At 38.7% G+C, this 23,707-nt stretch overlaps 1 protein-coding gene and 2 non-coding genes across 5 annotated transcripts in view; 1 reads left to right on the top strand and 2 right to left on the bottom strand.

Annotated features, from left to right (window-relative positions):
- LOC131683067 (disintegrin and metalloproteinase domain-containing protein 10-like) overlaps positions 1–23,707 on the top strand; it is a 229,601-nt gene that overhangs the window by 118,432 nt on the left and 87,462 nt on the right. The gene's annotated exons all lie outside the window — the stretch shown is intronic.
- On the bottom strand, positions 2,985–3,057 carry Trnaa-agc (transfer RNA alanine (anticodon AGC)). Its single transcript has one exon. It is a non-coding gene; the product is annotated as a tRNA-Ala (tRNA).
- On the bottom strand, positions 3,864–3,936 carry Trnak-cuu (transfer RNA lysine (anticodon CUU)). Its single transcript has one exon. It is a non-coding gene; the product is annotated as a tRNA-Lys (tRNA).

Genomic DNA, 23,707 nt, shown 5'->3' with positions numbered 1-23,707 from the left:
TAGGAGCTAGTCCAATTCACCTACCTAAAATGGGGGTTATTGAAATCTTTCAGCCGATTTTCCCAAAAAAATGCCGATACGAGTATCCAAGTTTTGCAAAACATTTTTTCCCCTTCGCTAGATACTTCTAATTGGCTTTCTTATTTTCAACATGTAATATTTCTCCATAAAGTGAAAAATTTAAGTAAAACCCATTTTTTCTCCACTAAGAAGAAGAGTGAATCAATGAATCAAACCACATTTGCGAGTGGAGGGCACAAAATCTATAACTAAATTAGTTATGGAATTTGCGTTTCGACTTCGTCTCATCAGAACCCTACACAAACTTAGTGCCAGGACTAAGCTAGCGCCGAATTGACGCTAGCTCTCCGACAGGAAACGCTCATGGATGGAAAAACTAACAACAAATTTACATCAAAAATATTAAACGAGCATGAGTAATGTTTCATAAACAAATACACTACGGAGTGTATAATCCAATTTAGGTATTTTTGCACCCAGTGCTAAAATCAACAATCACATTCACAACGAACACTTCGACATAGATTTTTCATTAGGGCTTAAATCGCAAATGTAAACAAACTGCGTTTTCGCTATTACGACATTATGCAACAAAAATACTACAAGATTGAGGTGAAAATTAGTTAAAATGGTTTTTAGTTCGATGTATAATTAAAGAAAACAAAACGGCGAAACATGCATTTTCTTCGAGATTTCGACTTAGGCCCTTCTTCTCATATGGAATATAAAGGCCAAACTTACATTTTTAGACAGAAGCGGGCGTACGGTTATTATTCACAAATAAAAGAATAAACGGCGATTCTGTTATATAAATGATAAGCAATATCTACTATGATCATGTCTACTCGATAGTTGTTGCACATAAACATTCGAATATTTCGATATTTTCATGAAATTTGAAGAAAAGATTCACGCGCCCTTTCTTTTACATTGGGTTTCTATGCGCCCATTTGCTGAGCCCTATTAAAAGGTATACTGTCAAGCTCGCCCATTTACCCAGCCCTACCCAGCAAGACAGAGTCAGTTTAGCCCATTTACCGCGCCCTTCTGAAAATTATGTACACGGTTTAGCCCTTCCGCAAATGGTGGTTGCTGAAGGGCGAAATCACGACTGGGATGCAAATTGGGCGTAAGCATTTTTTTAGTTTCTACCCACTAAAAGCACATAGGAATTAAATTCTTTGTTATATTGTCATAAGGTTTAACGAAAAATGCTTCCGGAAAAACACGGTCATAAAGTAATTTATACCTACAATAAAAACTACATTTAGAAAACCTTCGCCGAATATTGAAACTGATTTTTCTCCATTTGAGTACATTGCGACTTAGGCCCTAATGAAAGATCTGTGTCGACTTATCGAATGGATTATTTGCGACAGTTCAATGTTGTTACTTGCTACATTCCGCAGTTTTGTTTCAAGGCGTAACGCTTCCCGATCAAAAACACATAACAGAAACATTTCAAAACTATATCTCGCACTGTTACTTGTTATAATTTTCTGTTATTTTTACTACTAACAAGACTAGATTTATGGCACAGCTTACTACGAAAATTGCATTATGTTATAATCTTGTCATTTCATTCTGATCGGGTTTCTATACAATCACTTCCCTCTTGATGCTATTTCACATTCCCCTTGTTCCGTTTTTCGATCATTCTATTCCAGGTAGGAGCCATTCATACCAAGTAAGTTCATGTTGGACATGTGAAACGCAAAAAGTCAGTTTATTATGGAAACAAAAGGCAATCTCCTTCCAATAAGAAGGATAAATCTACAAGGGCTTTCGGACGAAAATAAACAACATTCCAATTAGACCTTCTTAAAGTGCTTTTTCCAGGACTAGGCCAACAAGAAAAACTGTTTGACCAACATTTTCGGCATTCTAACTTGACCTGTCACTGTTAACGACCGGTTGGCACGCGAGTTTTGATAAAGTTACTCTCATAAAAGGACGCATGGGGTGTGTAAGTGGCGCAACCAATGAACTTTGTGTAGCTAATCTGTCGGAATTCATAAATGTACGTTGAGACCAGGAGTGCGTCGCTTCGTGTTGGCCATTATCAACGTAGTAATAAAAGTGGTGTCAATGGGATAAATACAGTTAGATATTAATTGGGTAGCATGCAAAGATTATTTTTACCCCTTGTTTTCTTCTACTATAATACTACCCATGATCGCATATATGTGTGTCATTTTCTATGGGATTTTCTATCTTTATGGGACTCTATCTTCATGGGCAGAATATGTGAACGATACGAGTAAGCAACTATCTCTGACGTCTATTATTCATTTCATTGCTGGGATTCATTTTGTTGATTGCTTTATTTCGTTCTTAAAATATAATATGGTTGCGAAACCAAAAAAAATACATTTGAGAAATATCAAAAAATGTGTTTGAGCGATGCGAAAATTAGAATCAAATGTTCATCTTTTTACCCTAGTTTTACCCAAACCGTTAAACACAAATAGATAGATGATCTTTCTAAGGCGTTTAGTATGACGGAGAAAACTAAGACGAATTTGGTAACAACTACCCTATTTGCATATTAGTTGATAGCTAGTGTTTTTTTGTAAACGTCATACTGTCAAAATTCTCTTTGAGAGACAATTCCGGACAAACCATAGCTCACCCAGAACGATTGTCAGCATTTATTGAAAGAGAAAAAAATTCTCTTTCGTCAATTTTTGTGATTTCTAATCGTCGAGTACGGGTTTGTCTGAAATTTCTCCTCAAAGTTAATTTTGACAGCATGCTTATTTGCCCTTTTGAAATAACACGCACAAAAATGTATCGCGTTTACATCAAACAAAAGTACCGCCATATTTTATTGCCTGTGATGATTGTGAATTAGTTCCATGGATAATCCCATAGATGATAGGCCAAACCAAACAACAAGTCTTTATTTATGGTCCTGTAACAGATTGAAACTTGTGTGAATTGAAGAGTAACATAAAAAAGTTTGGAGATGCGGGGCATCGATCCCCGTACCTCTCACATGCTAAGCGAGCGCTCTACCATCTGAGCTACATCCCCATGTCATAACCGTTTGTCATTAGTCCGATCAATCTCGGTTTTGCATTTTTTTCGTTTACCGTACAGCAAAACAATCCGGTCAGACTGTTAAGGGGACCTTCTTCTTGATTTGGCGGAAAATCAAAGCAGTGTTTGAGAATTTTTTGTGGAAAAATCAAAAATTGAAGCTTTTACGCCCTAATCAAAATCAAATCAGATTTCACAACTCGGGCTGTGACGCTTCGTCAATGAGGGTACCAGTGTTTCCTATTTTTGACTAGCGGCAGCCCGCGGTTCAGTAGTCAAATGCCAAATTTCTGAAGAGACGAAGTCGAATCGCAAACACCTGGACCTATGTAGCTAGATTTTGTGCCTCTTACGCCTAACGTGGAGTTAAGCATCTGTCTCCCTAGGGAGGATCGGTTTACAATATATGTCTAATCATATCTATAGCGAGCGATGTTTTGTTGACATCTTTGAAACAGTAAATTACTCCCTTTAATTCGAATGTAACATTTTTTCAAATTTAAATTAATTTCAAATTGTAATCCTTTAGTTTCAAGAAATTTTGCCTGCCAAACAGCAGACATGGATTGAAGCTAACGTAAACGTGCCCTAAACAAACTCAAAAAGAGGTTAACTTTTCAAAACAAGCCTGATGTTTCATCAGTAACAGGCAGGAACATTCTATTTGATGGTTCATCCTTTTTCCGCCAACTTTAAACACTTCTAATAAAATAGGAATAATAACTCAAATTTATCATACGGTTGTTGTTGTTCTTATAAGAATTGCTTGTGACGTCTGTAGCTTTTGTAAAATAATCGTTCGCCCAACGTGGGGCTCGAACCCACGACCCTGAGATTAAGAGTCTCATGCTCTACCGACTGAGCTAGCCGGGCGGATGTTGTTCAGATTACTTCCATTACTGCCTTTTCTACAGCTGAATCAATATTAAATTAATTAATAATCTCTATTCGCACGGGTCAGGTCGCAAACTTTCTCTGCGGCTCAGCGCAGGCAAAACAAACAGAGTCCAACATGATCAAACAAGCGCGGGTACGACGCGTCAAGCAAGACCGCGAAACAATCAGTTCTGTAATAACAAGCAAGCACCCAGCAGCTGTTTCGTTGATTGCTCTGCGTCGCGATTGTGGGGCGCTAAGCGCGAAGCGGTGTGTGATGTTTGCCCGGCGCGCCGGCAAAGATAACGGTTCGTTGGAAGTTGATTTGGTCATCCTAAAGTACTGGTACAAAATTTAATCGAATGTTATAATGTACTCAGTTTTCTTATTCTTTTTATTTTGTTCGTTTATACTTGGATGAGTTTCCCATGTAATTGGAGGTGCTTTAAACGTTGGTCAACGGTTTGTATAGTTTTGTTGGAGTATTGGATACTTGAGCTATAAATTTTTGGGCCATGAAATCGGGTCTCCTGTATCAAACACTCGGTAATTTTCCATAAAACGTTACCTGCTCTTCACGCGCCAAAATGATTTTATCCAATATTCTTTTTAGTGAATTAAATTGGCTTTTACCGAAGACTAATATTGAATTGTGCAATTCAGAGATCTTCAATTTGAACAGCTATAACATAAACTGCGTGCATGTTATTTTTAACAACATTTTGAAATACTTTACAATGAAACCATTAATATAAGAGAATAAAACGTTAATAAGTTGATGAATTTCTGCATTCAATATTTGAGATGCTTTATTGTTTTCAGCTACTTTCTCATGGAATTTCCCATAGTGAGTAATTTATCGACAGAATTGATGAATTGCAATCTGATTATCATGAGTACATATCTGAGCGTGAATAGGACCTTTGCAAAGATTTAAAAATAATGGGAAGAAGCAGGCTTGTTACATTGTCCTTACTTTGACTTTGTTGTTTCATTTCAACAATAATTTATAGGAGTAAATTTCCACCTTTCCTTAACATTTAATTAAAAATTTAATCGGAAGATCATTCGTTCGGTGGCTCTCGGACTGATTAGTCGATATTCCCAGTCCGGGAATCCGCCTTCAAGGTTATCTTTTGCGTTCTCCGCCTCGTCGAGGTTTCGTTATTTTTTTCTTTTGTGTGTGTCCGTTTATCGTTATATGATCAGCAGAGTAAGGAAGCAGCAGTGTTTCTTCTCTTGTAAGCTGCCTGAATACCGTTGTACAAGTTAGGTATCGCTATAATATTACATTCCCCATCCTTATCTCTAATACCATCTTGCACTGCGCATTACACCCGTCAAAAATGACTTCCCCTGACAATGGTTTACCTTACGGTGAAATAGATGTCGAAACACAATCAACTCCCCGACTCCGCAAACCAGCCTTTTGTAATCTTATTACGGGCCAAACACAAAAAATGTTTGAATCTATTGCAGAGCTCTCGAGTTCTGACGGAGCGATATTCAGCTTTGACAGGAATATCGAAAATTTGTTCTGATAAGCTTCGGGTGGTGAAAGGTAGTTTGAAGCAGGCAAATGGTATTACTAGCTATGGTCCTTTTACGAAGGAGTGTAGAGTATATATATACCAGTTAATCGGATTGAAATTGACGCGGTCGTCTCCGATTCGAGTTTGAATCGCGTGGATCTGATGTCACACGGGGTTGGCTGTTTTAAAAACAGATTTGATATTCAACCAGTGCTTCAACCAGTGAAGATACTCGATTGATGCATTCAGCATCAGTCGTTGCTGACGAGAAGAGGACATACGTTGCTTCAGACTCTTATCGGGCGTCCTTCGCTAGTTCTACTCTACCTTCCTACCTCCTGTTTGCCAAGGTTCGTCAACCTGTTCGCCCTTTCATGAACTGCACTTATTGCAAACAATTGAGACACACAGCCCCCCATTGTAGCAATAAGGTTCTTTCTGGGAAATGCGCTGAGAACCATGTTAATGACTCCTGTGGAAGGGATGTTGAAAAGTGTTTCTACTGTGGGGGAAACCCACATGATATCTCGACATGTCTCGCGTACAAAAAGCGCAAGGAGAAACTGAAGCGTTCCCTTTAAGGGCGCCCAAAGCGATATTTTTCAAAAATGCTGAAGATAGCTACGCCACCGGTCTCTACGAATATCAATACTAAATTGTCTACTAACAAAGGCGACTCTGATGAACCCCATGAGGGAACATCTTCTGCTGCGCCCAGAAGCAATAGATAAAGGAGGAACAGTTCGCTTCGTTGTAAAGGCCAGAAGGTGTCTCTTCAAGGTCCTCCAAAAACAACAGCTCGAGGAAATACTGGTGCTAAACCAAAGCAGACATCTCCTGGTCTCAGAAATCTGGGCTCAGAAAAGGAGTTCTCAGCACATTCTGGGGCATCAAAAAAACTCAAATGTTCCCATATCTCAGCCAGAGAAAGAAACCAGCGCTGACTGCATTATCTCGAAAATAAATCATTTTAAATGCGACGCGACAATTCGAATTATTAGAGATGCCGTATGAGGTAAGTATTGTATACTTTGTAATTTTATGTTTTTATTATGTTGTAGTCCATGCCAAACTGCAAACAAAATTTAAACCTAAGCCTTTTTTTGGTGGACTGATACTACACCTTTAGCTAAAAGGACCTCGGTTCGTCCCACAAGACAAATTTTATAATAATTGGACGCAGTGGCACCTGAGTGTGTGTGAACACCGGTTCGAAGGATACAATTCATATAAATCGACCTTCTGCCAGCGTGTTTGAGTCATCACTAAACAAAATTTAACATGAATCAGTTTTTGTCTTGTTCCTGTTCTCGTTTTTCATCTCCTATGTCATCAATGCGGATTGATCTATTAACTTGTAAATAGGAAAAACTAGTCAGTGCCAACTAGAATGCACCATGTCAGTCGAAAGCCACAAACCGAGCTAGACCCAAACCACTTATCTCTATAAAATATGTGTGCCTGTTTCAAACTCTTAGAAAGCCGGTACTGAGTACTGTTTGTTGGCAAAAAACTCTGAAAATATTTTTGTTCCAATCACAACGAATGGTGTCGTCATTGACGATAAATTTCGTGCAATGTACACTAAATGTGACAAATTAGGAAAATGTTCATTCTTCAAGTCGCCATTTTTTCAGTTCATGAAATGAACGAAACCAACTTTTAGCAATGCACGAAAATACTTCGAATGAGCTCGTATTTACGAATGTATTTTACTAGTGTAACATACAAAACTAACGTAAAATGATTTTCTCTAATGAAAAAATGGACGAAAGATATTGGAAACGTTGGATATAAACGTAATCCACTCAGCAGCGATGCAAATAACCACCACATAATTTGGGTCAGCTCAGATATTCATTTGAGAGGTACCGAATTGATGGACTAGTAATGCAGCACAAATTTGCGTATACCTAATGTAGGAAATCATTCAACATTTGCCCAATCTAGTAGAGAAGAGGTGTTAGATGTAACTCTCTGCTCTAACGGTATTACCTATGTGTTTGTAAACTGGCTCGTTCCCAACGACTTCGATCATTTAAACGTCCAGATGTAGCAACCCTTTGCGGTTTGACTGTGTGATAGCTTAATTTTAAATAAGTGGTAGTAAAGAATTGGATTTAATTTTGTGGACCTTGCTAGATTATAAACACTCGTTTTGATTAAACCGTTGATGCGTGTAGACCCTTTTCGGATTTTCAGTGAATAAAAAATTGAGTCACTTCCCACAGCATCGAGTGTGGATACTGGCAGTTGCGAGAAGCGAGCTTTTTCTAATTCCTTAAAAATGGAAAAAAAATTGAACAAAATCACAGAAAACAAATACAATCGCAGAGGTGCTCACTTCAACATTGCTTCTGCTCATTGTATAGAGCAGACTTCCCATGAACATCGACAAGTGTGCACCTATGTACAAAATTTCGTGCTAGCGTTCAACCTCAAATATGCTTCGTCTCGATGTACAGGTTCGCCTCGAACATTGAACTTAAGCGAACGATGTGCAAACTCCTGTTCAAACATCCGTGTACGTACATCCGTGTACGCACACGAGAACGATTCGTACAAGGTAAAAAGTGTCAACACTAGTGATGATGAGAGTGAGAATGAGAAAACTAGTGTCACGAACCTATGTGTACGCACACCGTGTACGTACATGGGGTTCGGTTGTGCAGGCAAACATGTGCACGTGTTTTGGTACGAAATAGCGTGTTCGAGTTCGTACACAAAGTGTGGGATTAATATGAGCACAGATCAACATTGTGTACGATGTTCATTTGGGAAGACTGGCACAGAGCGTTCGAATCTCAATACTTATCGAGTGCGAGCAAGGTTGGAGAAAGATCATTATTCGATTACGCTAAAGAATGATCTGTTAAAAGGGGTCTCTTGTTTGGTTCTCTCCTGATAGTGAACAAAACTTTACCTGGCTGAAACAGAAATTGAAGGGGACAAGTGGGAAGGCAAAGGACTGCCGTCAAACCCTATAACCTTCACCAGAATAAAGGAATTCCTTTACATTCCGTGGAATGTCAAGGAATGTTTGAAGAGTATTGATGTTTTGATAAGGCAAATACAGCAGTATTTTTGTAGTATCGGGGACCGTTCTCTGGAATTTTCGGCGAAAAATGGCTATAAACTGAACTATGGCTTCGAAAAAGTCTCGGCGAAAGTTAATAAACCTAAATCGGTTTAAGCCGAATAATATTAGTATATACGGTCTCTAGCAAAAGCAAGTATCGGGCTAAAATTCCTTCCCTTTCCTTCCGCGATCGGGCTTGGTCGGCGCCGGTCTTGATCAATGAAAACAGGATTACCAGGAGTTGTACATTGAAAGATGTTTCGCTACTCCCAAGCATAATTATCTACTGATTCCCTGTGCAGCTCCAGCTAGTCCAGATCGGTAACGGAGTGGCAGCCAGGGGTGGTCGCACAAGCTCAAACTCAATTGGAATGACTCGTCGGGTGTTGTCGTTCTGTTATATATCCTCGCGGGTGTGTTGATATCTCCGCTCACCAAGAAGTGTCGTTATCTCCTGGGTAGTGAAGAATACATCCATATAGACGATGTTCTCTATGTCGTTATTTTCCCTACCCCTAGCCTTCCCCGATCCTTCCCATCAGGGAAATGATGAAAAGACAAATCATGCAAGGCACAAATCTCCGATCAACATGGGGAACGTGTCATTTGAACCAGTCGCTACTAATTCCTGAGGCACAAATCCACTTGAGTCCACCCGTGCTTTAGAAATAACTACAGAAGCATGTTGTCAGATACCATAATGATAAAAACGTGTCACATATAACCGAAATATGAAACGTGTGTGCCAATACGCTCATTTTTGACTGTCGAGCTTCTATTATGAAAAGTGTTTCGGCTAATCAGTCGTAAAGTAGACAGCGAGAATAACAATATTACTTTCACTTCCAACGTTTCCATGGATTTAGGCGACCTTTATCAAGAATTTAAAACTTTGTTTTCTATAATGTTGTGGTAAACCATAAACTGTCCTATAGTATACGTGTCATCTTATGGTGCTATTGTTCGCATATTCGCATGCACGTCACTGTTTTTGCTGAATTTTTTCTTCGTTTGAAACGATTCTGTTGCACGGGTAGATAACGAGGGAACATGCATTGTATTTGATCTGGTAACTGTACTGAACTTGACGGCTGTTGAGTGTTGACCGTTTTTAGTGTCAAAAATATTCTATTCCAAACGTGGTATATAAAAAACATGTAATTCAATAGAGTTCAGCAGAAAATCTGATTCCCAATCAATAGACATATATTTAGGAAACCAACTTGAAGAAAAACGTAAAATTTTACGACTCCTAGGAGAGAATTTCAGACTCCAAGCCCACATTTGTTGAACATTGCAATACAATAATAAATGGAGCTAATAGTGTGCTGGGATTTATTAAACACATCAACTATAATTTTGAAGTTCCTTACACATTTAAACCCTGATGTAATGCATAGGTCAGACCAATTCTGAAATATTGCAGCGTAGTATTGAGTCCATACACCTTCCTGCATGAAGAACGCATTGAATCAGTCCAAAACCTGTTTCTCTTGTATGAAGTGTACACCTTAACTCAATTAGACCGCATTCTCTGTTCCATCATATGAGGCACGCTGCATGCTTATTAATATACAAACTCTCAAAGAACGCCGCGAATTTGCAATGATTTATTTTGTTATCAATAAGTATACATTATAAAATCGTGTTTGTAGTCTACGTGTGTTTACGAAAATAAATAAATAATTCCTACTATATTTTTGAAGCATGATGGGTCTTTCGAAGAAATCGACTTTACCCCACTATTACTAAAAATATACAAGAATATCGAGAAGACATAATTGTAGTTCCAATGTTCATGAATTTATGAAGAGTCCTCTGAGTAATTCCATACTGGGTAATTAAACTTCAATCCAATTTCAGTGTAACTCAGGTCACTAGACTAATTGGTTTTAAACTGTGAAGTCCCGTTCCAATTTTTTTTTTCAAAAATTTCTTCACAATAATTTAATGGGAACCCTAAATCCCTTCCATCATTTGAATTTGTTCTGCTCCCAATCCCAGTTCGTTCGGAAAATTCGATGGTCAAAAAGGCTCATATTCATACAAAAAGCACAATGCGAACATTCATCGATCTGCCTGTCGCTTGGCCAGTCTGCGTTGACACCATGTGCGCTTTGCTTGTTTGCACGGTGATAGGCGATGTGAAATGTAATAGGTGTATTGCGCGGATTGGATTTAGGCCTACTTTTGTCCTGTTTCATATGTTCCGGCGGAATGTAGCACTTGAACCCTCCAACCCGCTGGAGTTGACCGAATATTTTTTGAATGAATCCAAAGTTATCTCTATATTCATTTTCACCTGGAATATGTTATTTTTTTAATGGTATAAAACTTTGGCATTAAACTGGGAAGTTTCTTCCCATTTTTTCAAAAACTTTTCTCAATAATTTAGTTGGAACCCTAAACCCCTGCCATCATTTGAAATCATATGGCATTACAATAAAATTTTTGATTTCCGAATTTTTTTTTTCAAAAAGTCATTGGTACTAAAAATTTTTTAAATCTGTTTTTAACGGTTTTTGTTTGCTATTTTTCGACATATTCCGACGATTTTTTTTCGATTTTCAACACTTCATGTAATTAAACGCTGCAACCCCTTAATGATGTCCGATTGAGCAAAATAATTGCATAGATTTCTTTTCCGACGTAATAAGCATTTTATGTAAAACTTTATGCGAGAATTGACCCAAATGACCCCAGATGAACTTTCAAAATGCGATAACTTTTTGAGTTTTGCACCTAGAAGTTTAGAATTTCTTGACTTCTCCTCTTTCATGGAGAGCAACGATATTCAATAGAGTTCAAAATTTTCGCTCATTCCTGAAGGGCTGTACAAAAAAGTTTCGAATAAGGTGTTAGCGGGTCATATTGACCCCGATTTCGAACTCAGTTTTTAAAACTGACCAATAAGGTGAAAAACAGTAATATTTACCAGAAACTGAAAATTTAAAGTCCAACAATTTAAGTTCCAATTCATATAGATTTGGTTGAAAATGTGTCTTACAACTGAGTTCGAAATCGGGGTCAATATGACCCGCTAACACATTATTCGTTACAAAAAGTTAACACCGAAAGAAGGTTAAGATGACCATTTTCATTGACATCTTCCCTGTAGAACCACCCTAGTTCTCCATACAAACTTTGGTTTTAAACTGTGAAGCCCCGTTCTAATTTTTTTTCCAAAATATCATCACCAAAATTCTGCTATTTTCTTCCTTCTGCTCCCCGATCTTGTGTTGAACAGCTTAATCTTTCAGAATATCAGAAAATGATAATTTGTTTAATATCGTAAAGTCAGGAGCTATTTTGAACCGATCACGAAGAACGGAGGCTCAAAACCTCTTTATCATTATGCTTATGACCATTGATTCTAACGGAATCGAGTCTCCCGTTCATCTCTTATACCCTGCAATTGACAATATAACTGCAAACAAATGATACACTATAATTATATGTAATTAAGGACATCTGACAGCCGTAGTTGTAATCGGATTACTATCTAGCTAGAACTCAATCATCAACTCTAAACTCGTTCAACCAAATCACAAGTGTAACTTTGATTCAATTAAATCCATGCGGTCATAAGTGTCGTCGTCGTTGTGCAGGATTAGCAAACGCATTTTCCTGTCACAACCACGGCATTGAAAATGGTTCACTCTACCTCATGTTGGTTGTTAATTACATCGTTAAAATGAGGACAGCACGCGTTTTCCCTGCCCTCGGTAGCTCGTTATATGGGCATGGCTCAATGACGAAACCGGTGGGCACTTCTATCCGGTAAATGTACACAAGGAAGGGAAGGCTTAAAAAGTTGGTCATGCGAAAAACGTGGAAAGGACAGTCGCCTTGCAGAGTCGTTCTTAAGTGTCAGCAGTACGGCAGAGTTGCGGTAAATGGCGGATGCTTTTTACGATTGGTAATTTCCTTTCGTTAATTATCTTGCTCTAAAGTATAGTATTTTTAATTTTAACGTCCAATAGTGAAATATAGGAAGCCAAACTAGACTGTAAACATGACGACAAATTTGGATCAATTAAGTAAATGTTCCACTGCTTTCGAGGGTTTAGCAAGTTCAGGTTCCAATTAGTGTTTTTTTTTTACGATTATCCTTTTCTAACCACTCCAGCCAAAAGGAACAATTAGGGATCCCAATAACAACGTCTAGTTTCCATAAATTCCAACCTTTTTCCACCTTTTGAACACTTCTCCGGCATACCAGACGAATACACTACTGGATTATATCCTGGCATCCTCTCTGTCCGGTCGGTCGGCCAAGCAGCAACAGGCCTCTGTGGTTATCCTCTCGTTGTTCCACTTCACAGACGACTAGAGACTCGCCAAGAAAAAGCTGTTGACAGAGCACCAATCTCGTTTTGACCCCTCCCGTCGGAGCCTATACATGGCGGACGGAACCCAATCGATGATGGTTCATCTCGACATTTTGAGACGTCCGGAAAATTTGTTCCAATCGCCTACCTCAAAAGTCAAATATACTTTTGGGGCTTTCAATAATGTGCGGTTTGTGTCACTCCCTCGTCGTTCGTAACTTTATTGGATTTTCTAGGATCACATTGCTCTGCATACCTGACACAACACAATGGGTGGGCGGAATTGGCGACGACGACGACGACGGCCGGGCCGACACCCAAATTTCCCAAAGCTTATAGCGATAGTCTTTATAGCCAAAATTCGAAGGAGTGGTGTTCTCACAGCCTGAAACAGAACCGGCATTCGGAAGTTTGCGGAGTGAGCAAATATTTACCGACAATTTAAATACCTTTGTAGGCTGAAATAGGACGCGACAGGTAAAGCTCCCGGGTGCGTCGTCGCTGTAACGAAGGAAAATTAGTATACATTAAAGCCGTAGGAGCTACGGTGGAAAACTTTCGTGTTTCGTTGTACCTATAGTACGATTATTCTACGAGAGCAATGTCTTAATTATAATCTGCATGGGACTAATTGTTGGCCGTTCTGAAGTAATGCTGTTTTCTCATCATCAATGGTGTTGTTTTCAGTTTGCCACGTTCATTTTTTGATTTGCAACTTTTTTGCAAACAGTATGCCAACATGTGTACCTCGTTAAAATGAAAAGACGCCGTAATTCTAGATTTATTTTTCGCCCATTTCTCACTCCTTAGTCCAGTAGATAATGTGTAGTATCTCAGTAAATTCGAACGTTTTTTTAATGAACGGTCACGATTCCGCATAAAAACAAATTTTAAAGGTTGGTTTAATATTTTTATTAGGTTGGCTGATGCTGCTCAAGTGTGTGCTCTGTTATTGTTTTTATCTTGTTCTGGAGTTGGTTTTGAAGAAAATGTTCCTTCAGGATAATTAATCAACAACCTTCTTCTGCTGGCCGTGTTTGCAAACATTGTTCAACAGCTTAATAGCAGTGTCTGTGAACACGGCACGGTGTGTCGATTTATAGGTCGACTTCGTAATGGTGCTCATGCTAATTTAAAAAATAATAATAAAATAAAACTTGAACCCTATTAGTTGTGTTCTAATAATTGTAATTTCTAATACTAGTGTACAATTATTATGAGCTAATCGTATGTCTAGCTATGTATGTGTTCGTCAGAGTATTTTTTTCGACAGCTGAGTCAGGGAATGTATGCAGAACTGACGTATATGATAGAATAGTGGATAATCCTTCCCAGGATTCGTTGGTCTCATTTTCGGGTGTTCAATTCGTTCCTTTGATCCGATTCATTCGGGAAGATCGGATTGGATAAATTAAGGTACATTAATTTACCGACGCACGTGAATCATCCGATCCCGGTCAGCATTGCATGATAAAATTTTAATAGAATGCAATTGTCATTAATGGTAAATAAATATAATTTGCTGGGATTCAGAAAAGTTCAAGTAGTTTGATTGCATGTTACACGTGTTATTTTCTTCTACTTCATTAGTCTGTTTTTGTTGTACTTCTATTAGTTTGCTTTTCCACTACTAAGGTGTACCAAAAATAATATCGGTCAATTTATACGCTCTTTGCATCTTTTTTGTTTATTCGGCATGTTATGTTTCCTTGTATTACTATATCTTAAATTAGATTCATACTAACACGCACAAACACAATCTATTGCATATTCTCTCATATACACTCACAATCTCTCCCACTCCAAACGTACAAACGCTCGTGGGCTTCGCGATAACACAAACTTGGCCACAAATGCGAACATGAAATTACAATCATCTACACGTACCCTCGCCCGCGATCTAGCCAACATTAAAACATCCTAATTAGGTGGCCGTTTCAGCACTTATAAATATACAAACGCGGTCTCAAGCATTAATCCACTGTTCGCGTGTTTATGAATCGGTCACGTCCCGAAGTCCCTACTCTCGGTCCTAGCAACCTAGACTCATGCATTCAGTCAATCCAATCAAAAATAAATAAATGTCGGTCGTATCCACTAAAAAATACGCCCCATGGCGACATGACCGGGAACTCTAATGATATGGGGGAAGTCTCTTCTAATATTTGAACCGTACACTGAAAATTACGCATCAGATGCACGATGCGCGCGTGATCATTCCAGAAAACACGGTTACAAAATCAAATTTATGTACGCGAAGTAACATACACACTAGCACATGCAACAAACACGTTAACCTACAAACGCTCGAGCCTTTCGCAATCATTCACGCACACTTGCACTCGCGATCTCGCGAACAAGGTAACACCTGGGTGACTACGTGAAGGTTTTAGCTCTTATAAATTTATAAACGCAGTCTGAAGAGTGAACCTATCGCGCGATCAAGAATCGGTTACGCTTGAAAACCCCCACTCTCGGTCCTAGGAGCCTAGTTCCATGCCTTTAGTTGGACCAATCAGAAAAAATGGCGCTCATATCCACTAGACAACACGTTCCATGGCGATATGACCGGGAACTACAGTGATATGGGAGGACGTACCTTCTTCTAGCATCTGAATTGCACTGTTGAAAATTAAGTATCCGATTCATGGTCCGCGCACGAGCATTCCAGAACACACGCGAATTACAGAATCGAATTTATACACGCGAATTTACATACACGCTAGAACTCGCGACATATAAACGTTCACACCACATACAAACGGCCACGCGATCGAACACGTTAACTTACAAACGCCCGTGCCCCCTTAGCGATGATACACATAAAAGAACATGCAATCGCTGTCATCCACGCACAGCTACGCCCGCACATATGAACCGTACACTTAAAATCACAATCAGAATCAAGGTCCGCTGCAATTGGTCTCAAGGGGTTACACCACAGTATGAAAAAAGCATGAAAAATAGGCATATTTTGGAAATTTTTCTTGACGCAATGAAGAGATGAATCGAGATAATTTTAAAGGGGATTTATAATACTGATTGTAATGTACAAAAAATAATGTTTTCAAATAATTTCATCGCAAGATGGCGGTCGTGAAGTTTTTTCCCGCCTCCGAGTTTTTTTGGAAGGAATCCACCTCTGAGAATATATCTCCCGTAATTTTTTACCTAGAGCCAAAAATTAAAGTTTTTTTTCGATTTCTTTGAACAATAGCAACCCTAAAAAAATATTATACACGAACTTCAACCCATATAGTCCAACGATTCCACATATTGTTTGGATGATACCCTGAACAGGTCGTTAGGCTCTTGAATCATACGATGTTTATTAGGGAAGCGACTTACTTAGGATTTTTTTCGATGTTTTGCTTTTTCACGAAATGGCACACATTTTAGTACGAAGACGCTGGAAATATTTTTAAAAATCGACACAAAATTGCGTAGTAAAATATTCTACGCAAGGGAAAAATAAAATCCTGCGTACGTCGCTGGAAAAAGTTATTTGCAATATAGTGTAAAAATTTCAGAACGTTCAAAAATCATTGGTTCGAGTTACATTTCCGACTAGCACAAAAACAGTGGTTTCGAGAAAAACACGGTTAAACTTTCCAATACGCTCAGGGCATACATAAGAGGGTTACGGTCGGCAGAATTGAAAATTTGAACATTTATATATTATTGTCGCCTTCCATATTTTGTCATAACATTTTTAAAACCATAAAGCATATTTTAAGTAAAAAAAATTGATTTTTGTAAAATTCTTCAGTGGTGTATACCCTTAAGCAATGTTTTGTGGGTGATATTTTCCATCTCGTCTGCAATTGTACTGAATGATTCCTTGATCCCTTCTGAGAATCCAGCTCTACAGTTCCAGTAGGACAATTCTCGAAGAAAAAAAAATTATAGATTGAACGATTTTGGCACAAAAAATCACTGTACTACAAAGAAGTATAGCAAAGTGCAACCCACTGCATTGCTAGCCGAACCAACATTTAATTTTACTATGATCTCTTTAGTAATCTGAACTTCTTTGCTTACGAGGCATCACCCGTAGTTAGCCTGTTGTTCGTGAACACAACTAGAGCTAAAGTCTAAGTGATGAGCAAATCGAGTGCCATAGACTGATGAGACGAGAAATTAGGAACGAGAATAAATTTGCTATGGTACAAACCCGGATGCAAACGCGACCATTCACGCATACCTACGCCCTCTATCTCGCATATAAACGTTTGGGCGATTAAGTCTACGTGGTAGCACTTACGAATGTATAAACGCGGTATCAAGTGCCATCATAAAAACACCCGCTCTGGCACACTCGTCTGAAGCTTCCACTCTAAAATGCGGAACATATATACACTAGACAGGGCGCCATAGTTGTAGACCCCAGTGAGATTGGGGAGCTCATTTTCTTCCTTCATTTGAGCCGTACACTAAATATTAATCATCAAAATGACGAACCCACCCGAAACGAATTCAAACCAGCGATGTTATAGGAACGCTAGCATACGCGACATAAAAACGCCCACGCGATCAAACACGTTAACGTAGAAACGCTCGTGTCCTACGCTATACTACAAATCTAGTCACGCATGCGATCAAATAATCACAAACACAAAATGCCGATTAAATAAAATACCTCGGCAGACTATAAGTGACGGCAAAAAATAGCTTATTCAGTGAGTTTCAACGTCGTAAAAAGCTTAGTGTGGAAGTTTACCGTGACTTAACTTTTTGTCGGTTCCGACAGCATGAAGTAACAAGTTACTTTACGCTCGTCCAGACATGCCGTAGACTCAGGTGATTCGCATTTCTAATGCCGAAAGATCCTGACTCCTGCGGTAGCAGACAAAGGATTAAGTCGCGGGTACACTCTAAGCCTGCTCATATGACCCTTTCCACGCTTTTTCTTCCTTCAACTCCCTGCTCTCCCTTGAGTACTATGGCTCTAAATATTGAAAAATATACTTCACTTTCCAGTCCCTTGCTAATTGAATGTCGTTAAAAACATAAAAAATATCATACTGTGTTGCGTTTCGGCTTCGCCTCATCAGAAACCGACACTAACTTATTGTCGGAATAGATTAGCGCCGTATAATATAAATATATATATATATATATATATATATATATATATATATATATATATATATATATATATATATATATATATATATATATATATATATATATATATATATATATATATATATATATATATATATATATATATATATATATATATATATATATATATATATATATATATATATATATATATATATATATATATATATATATATATATATATATATATATATATATAATCGCGATTAACTGTATCGATTTTGTTGGCTATTTTCGGCAAATTTGAGACTAAGAGAAACGAAAGCAATGAAATTGAAAGACGGATAGGTATTCTAGAGCGAATCAGTTATAAACTTAGAACGGAAAACTAGAACTAGGCAGGCTCATATGGGCATGATCGAAAGGAAATGTGAAGAATTCTTTGCCTTCTGCAGAGTAGGAGTTGGGCGTTTCACCCAAGTCTACCGCATGGTCTATGGTAGAACATAACTCATCATCATGTTTTACCGCCGACGCCGACAAAAAATTCTTCACAAATCCTCGCCTAGAACGACCATGCGATCATTCTTCTCCCTTTCCCCTCCCTTGATAATCGTGATTATCAGCGCACTCCTATGCCTGCTATCTCGCATATATAGAAACGCCTCGGTGATCAATTCAATTGGTTAGCACTTACGAATCAATAAAGTTCATCTCAAGTGCGATTATACAACGCCCGTGCCTTACGCGAACATGAATCAGTCACGTTCGAAAGCTTTTACCTTATATCCTAGTAGCGTAGGTCTATGCTTTCAATCTCCGTCTCAAAAAAAACCAACTCATATACACTGAAAATCTCAGGGGACTAATGGCGGATACACCCATGCGATCAAACACGTTAACATACAATCGCTCGAATCCTTCACGATCTTCTTCGCATACTTAGGTTCGCTATATCGCAACAATGAAAACATCCCGGTGATTACGTTTTAGCACTTATAAAGGCTGTCTAAAGCGTGAATGTATTACATCCTTATCAAAATAAATTTAGCAATAATAAGTGAATAAAAGTCGGCTAAATTGAACCGTTTGCTGAAGTTTTGTATTTCACCGCCTACACGGGCAAGGAATTCCCACAAATTGTCGAGCAATTAACCCTCTTAAGACAGATGTCTTCCGTTTTTTAAAGATGGTTAATTGTGACATTCCACTAAGTTGCTCAAAATGTTTTGTGTTTCGTATGCTCTATAACAAAAATTCCAGAAACCCCATTTTTAAAATGATTTTTTCTATCAAAAAATATAGATTTTTTATGTATATAAAACCGTTATTTTCGGTATTAGAAATTCGGGCGGTTTTACCCTATTCATGTAACGGTAAAACCGATTCTCCCGACCCTAGTCGGCATTTTATTCAACTGATTCTAGACTATTGTCCAATCATTATACTTTAAATCTCATTCTGCTTGCGGTGAGAGATGCAAAGACATTGAGTATGTTGTTTGGTCGTGCACTGCAGTCTTCGATAAAGTTGTAGGCTACTGGGTTTCCTCTATGTAAATTGTCAAAAAATCCTATGCAGACTTCAGCACGTTAATACGGTAGCTAGACTTGTCTGATTTGATTCAAATTTAAAGCAGACACTCCTGGTGGGACTAGGAATCGACTCTGAGGTGGACCGATAAAGGCATTTTTTTTTCTTTTCACTCTACAACTCACACGTCGAAAACCAGACATGGTTGAGTAGAAATATCGAGAAATTTGACGGTTCTTCCAATTGTCAAGCAGTTCCGTCATGACAAGAGTTTGACCTGGAAGGTTGGAAGCAAATATAGTGCTGAAACTTTGGATCAATAGTTGAACTGGAAGATGTTTAGATTGAACCTAGGACTATGATCAAGATATCACCAAAAAACGATACGAACATTAGTACCTTTCAGAGGATCAGTCTGCGAACAGGTTAACATACATTCCGTGCCTCCAAGCAAGGATGATGAAAGCAATGAAGCAGAATCTAATTCAGAACACGCGTCGGAAAGTTGTACGGCCGGGTCATTGTCGTCCATGATAAGGTATGTGTAGATGGATTTCAGGCAGGTTTACGCCGTTACATTCTCCCAGAAACTTGTGGTTTAGCAAGCAGTTTGTCGCTGCGGTTCCAAAACCAAACTTTTCAGCGCCAACCAAAAACGATGCACTCGTAGCTGTAGAAGCAAGAGTGCTTAGAGAAATGTATAGCTACTACCTTTCATTAAAGCTTACAAAGATGCTCTGTCCAAATTTAACAAGCTGCCACACTACAGCTCGCTCCCGTGGTACCGCGACAATAAGGTGGATTTCGTCGACAAGTATCCAACTGCCCGCAATTCCGACCAATCGAAAAGTATAAGGCAATTATCAAGCTGAACGTAAAGACAACCGAAAAGACAACTCAGGACGCTGCCCAGCTGGTTCGATATTGGAAATCAATGACCCCGGAAGTCTGCGAGTTTATCATAACGTCGGTGAAGTTGCAAAAGTATGTTAAAATATTTTCTTTTTGACAAAATTGCGTCAAACAAATTGTTTAAATTTTGGATTCTAAGCGGAACATGATGTTTGTTTTGAGATTTTTCTGTTATATGTTATCTTAAAATGAAACTCCGGAGTGAAAAGCTTTCGCTGATTCTGTTCAAAATAACATTTTTAGATTAAGGACGCTGAATCCCTCTGGATAAAGACTCGACATCTCCATCGCTTGTTTGCCATTTATCTGTCAGTGTCATTCCAATCGAGCACGAGACCTGTCAACAGCTCTCGTTCGAGAAGGATTCGAAGTGATCTTCTTCGAATTAAGTCTCGTGCTCGATTGGAATGACACTGACAGATAAATGGCAAACAAACGATAGAGATGGCGAGTCTTTATCCAGAGGGATTCTGCATTTTTATTTTAGATGAAAACAATCTCTAAATCCGATGAAGAAAGCAAGAACAAATATTTCCCGCTAATTTTACTTCAACAAACCACTGTACAACTCATTCGAAATCGATACCCATTCAACGAGAACCAAACCTACTTCTCAGCCTATTCTATCAGCGGTTAGTTTAATGACCCTAAACAAGTGAATATGCACGCCACAGAGTGCACTTTCGTGCATCAATTCGAGCGCAACGTTTTCCGGCAACCGCTACGAAACGGAAAATTGCGTGCTAATTTGCGTGAGCACGCGCGTAAACAGCAGCCGCGAGTGCAAGTTCTTTTTCTCCTGATGCAATTTTTAATTCCCTCATTAAAAACGTTCGGTGGCACAAATGCACGAAACGCCGGTCGGCCGTTCACAATTGGTGTGAATTCATAAAAGGCGATAATTGAAATGGATGCGGTCTCTGTTCGGTCTTTCCCGCTGTTGCGGCCACAATTCGGCTCAATGGTCTCAAGTGGCGAAAAAATACAAAAAATAAAATTAAGTAGAAAAACAAAAATACAAGTTCAACCCCCTGCCAAAGCTTCTGGAAGAGTCTCCCCAGCAAAAACTATAACGTGTATGGCTGAAGAATTATAAGCTCCATTGCACACAGTTTTTCCCCCGCACTGCTGCGAGCCTCCGATTCGCCATTTTCCCGCACCATTACGCAGTTTCGCGCCGCACACGAATGACGGACGGCTGTTTGCAAACTGTAAGGTAATTCAATGCATTTCGTTTTTGGTGCCAAGGCCGCGGGAAGTGGTTATTTATTTCCATATTTAGCCCCTTGCCACTTGTTTTTTTCTCTCCTGCGTGCTTTGTTTGAGTGTTCGTTTGAAGCACTGAAACCACCGTGCGCGGATTTTGTGGCCAGAACTAATTTCGCACCTATTCCGATGGTGGTTTGTGAGAGCAATCCTTGATAGTTGTATCTCAATATTCGGTAACTCAGCATCGTAGGTCTTTTTCGTATGGATTTTTGTGGGAAGTCTTGTGAGATGCTTTTTTATGACGGAATAAAACAGCTTTTCACAATTGCGCACACATAAGTCATCAACAATTTCGATGGTTGGTTCGTGCAGTAATAGAACTGGTGAATTGACAATTCTCGTTGTGTACGAAAATTTATCATGAACATTTTCGCTGTTGCTCTAGTTTATGGTTAGCTTATTTAATGATACGAACGGGTGATAAAACAATGAGAGTTGCTGCGAGCCATAAAAAATATAAAAGCAGAAATATATGTATAATAAATTATGGCCATTTGAATACATAGTAATTTTATATTTTTACATTTTCTACACATTTCGGTTTTAGGACCCATAGAAGACATATATTTTTTTTATTAGCCATTATAAATGACCATATGACTCAGCTTCTTGCTTAAAACTTATTCCATCAGAGATGTTAGACCGATGACATGCTTGCGCGGAATGCGATGCGGTTGCGGTAAGCCAAGCCTATGTGTGTAGAACGCGTAAGTGCTCATCTGCGTTCACAGACGCTTTACCTGTCCGCGTCAGCATGTCATCGACCTTAGAAATGCAAAAAAAAATAATCCACCGCATTTAACCAAAACAAACGAAAACAGCAGAATGGTCCTTTGACATATTTGGGTCTGGGGTACATCATATGAAAAAAACACTTGTTACACCCCTGTTTGCAAGTTCTTTCACTCGACGCATCAATGTCACGTCTGAACATTCTGTGTACAAGCATCATACCGAGTTTATCATGAAACGTGATAAGACGATATACTGCATGGGCAAAGTTTGCATCTGCAGCATATGAATATTCGGTCGCTCAATTCAACTTACGAGGGAGAGAGCAGAAAAAGATGAAGAGCTGTGGTTTAATTAGTGTTTGCCTTGTTTCAATATTCTGGGGATGTGAAGCAAAAATAAAGCGCAAAATAAATAAGCGATTGGGTTGAGAGCTGCTGCTGTTGCATCATATTAATATATTATGGAACCGGAACTGTTAGGATGGTTTTGGAAATACGAGGAAATGTGAGGAAATGTCTGTTTTTGGTGTACTGGGCATAGCAAACCGCAATGAATATTAAAACGTAAATAACGCATCCCCATTCTTTTCAAATACATGTACCGAGCTGGGTTGTGGTGCCGGTAGTACCAATCCATTACTGATACCGAAATACCAGAACTATATAAAATTAAAGTGGGTAGACTTTTCCCACAATCGAGTAATAATGACAGGATATTATTAGTACTGTTGTTAATAAAAATTTGAATTTCATAAACTTAGTCTAAAAATAAAAAAAATTTCCGAAATCCTATGTTTTGGACGGGATAATAATTTTGGAAAACGTTTGTGAAAGTGTGTAGAGCTGAAAGGAAATTATTTTGAGAAATAAAAAAGAAAATTTCCAAAAAACTGTCTTTTTCCATCTTTTTCTATGGACTTATTGAACGACCCTCGTATGTAACCCGTAAAGACTTCTGGGGCTGCCTGAAAGAGTAAAAATAAATTCTTCTACCACAAATTCTCTGCCCCGTTGTATGCTACACAGAATCGGTACAGTATCTACCAAGCGAATGTGACTGGTCCAATCTCATTTCACAACAATAGACACCAGCAACGACTCGGTCTTCTTGCAAAATGCTCGCGTCGAAAATTTAAAAAGAAAAACTACATGTGAGTGCAAGGTCACAATAAGTAGTGTGTATACTCATCCCAAGCAATTTTTTGACGTTACACTCTTGTGTGTGTTAAGGTGGTATGCGGAAGGAAATGCTTCTTGTTTCTGAAACAGAGTGCCTCTAAAGCAGCAGTGGGTGTTGTCGTGAACCCAGTC

The sequence above is a fragment of the Topomyia yanbarensis genome, chromosome 2 (genome assembly GCF_030247195.1).
Source record: "Topomyia yanbarensis strain Yona2022 chromosome 2, ASM3024719v1, whole genome shotgun sequence".
NCBI lineage: Eukaryota > Metazoa > Arthropoda > Insecta > Diptera > Culicidae > Topomyia > Topomyia yanbarensis.
This window is presented reverse-complemented; position numbering and strand designations above follow the sequence as displayed.